The sequence below is a fragment of the Etheostoma spectabile genome, chromosome 16, assembly GCF_008692095.1.
Source record: "Etheostoma spectabile isolate EspeVRDwgs_2016 chromosome 16, UIUC_Espe_1.0, whole genome shotgun sequence".
Classification (NCBI taxonomy): domain Eukaryota; kingdom Metazoa; phylum Chordata; class Actinopteri; order Perciformes; family Percidae; genus Etheostoma; species Etheostoma spectabile.
In genome coordinates, this window is record NC_045748.1 from 19,758,468 (window position 1) to 19,759,952 (window position 1,485).

A 1,485-nucleotide genomic window follows, 5' to 3' on the forward strand; every position below is an offset into this window, starting at 1 on the left:
TATATATATATATACACACAAGTTGCCATTTTGGATCCATCCTTTTTTTAAGCATGGATACTTGTGTTGGTTTAGTTATCACTTCTGTTAATCCACATGCATCATTGATAGTTTGAATCTTTTTGGTGAATGAACAATGTAAAAGCCCACAGTTAAGTGAGCAGAATCCACACTCCAGCTGGTTGCCAACCACTATACAAAAGAAGAAGAAGAAGAAGAAGAAGAAGTTGTCTTTGAGCATGCAGCGCCAATGAGCTCCTGCAGCGGAATAACGGTAACTGGAATAACGGTGAAGCTCGGAACGACCCCCTGCACTGCTATGGAACGCAAATTGATCACATTACGCCACTTTCTTAGCCCGTTTTGAATGGTCAGAGCGCCTTTTTTACGTTGTCTAATGGCAAAATGCCGTAAAAAGCGCCAAATGCTCATTTAACGCTGCTTTTTACGGGAAGCAGTACACGTATCATAACGCGTCAGACCACAGACAGACAGAACAGACCACATGAATCCAACCCAGCACAAGTATGAGCAAAGCTCGGTGGATTTGGCGGAGGTCTGTTTCTTAAACTGAAATTGTTGGCAGATAAACTGCATTGTGTTTTTATTGAACAGGTTATCATTTGTGGTCCGCTGTAGACACAATTTAGTAACAACCACTAATTTGCTCTTGGTAAAATAAGTGTACTAACCTCCAAAAATTAAAACCACAGACTTTCATCTTGCAACATAAATGGGCTAGTTTTGATTGAGATTGCTGTATTGTTGCTACATTCTAAGTGAATAACATCAGTGTTTCCCCCTATCTTTATTAACATAATAGAACCAATCCAGTTGATTTGAAGAGCACAATCCAAACATAATGCAAGATCTCCACTCAAACACTACCAATACATTAGACGTGACTACAAGGACTTGACTACAGTACACATGCATTTCTAGAGATATTCCTTTTTTCCCAGATTAAGACTTAAAGTGTATACATCCATACCAACAATGCATTTATGGAAAAAGTCCACCAACATGCTTAAATGTTGCTTTTTTTGGTAGGCTGAGTGTTAAGATTCAATTCTTGGGTGGGCTCTTTGATAAAGCTTATAGTTAGGGAGTGAGGAGATGCAGCATTTGCTTAGACCAATGGGGGCGGGTGTATAGCTAAAGACATAGCACCCCTTCTTTTCTCTGCTTCTCTTTATAGTTGTCAGACTCATCTACCGACCCTTACAAAACTGGCTCCCTATGCTGTTATAGTTTTGGACTGCTGGGGACTTCTTACAGTGAGCTCATCTCTTTTCTCTCTTTCTTTGTGTGCATCCATGTCCCAGAAATGCTTTTGTGATTAATGTTGCACCCTGACCCCAGTCCACCTAGAGGCATAACACACTCACTTTTCATGCAATTCACTTCATATAGTACAGCAGTACATAAGTCAAGTCTCAACTCTTTTAATATTGTTATTATTATAAAATTATTATTATTATTATT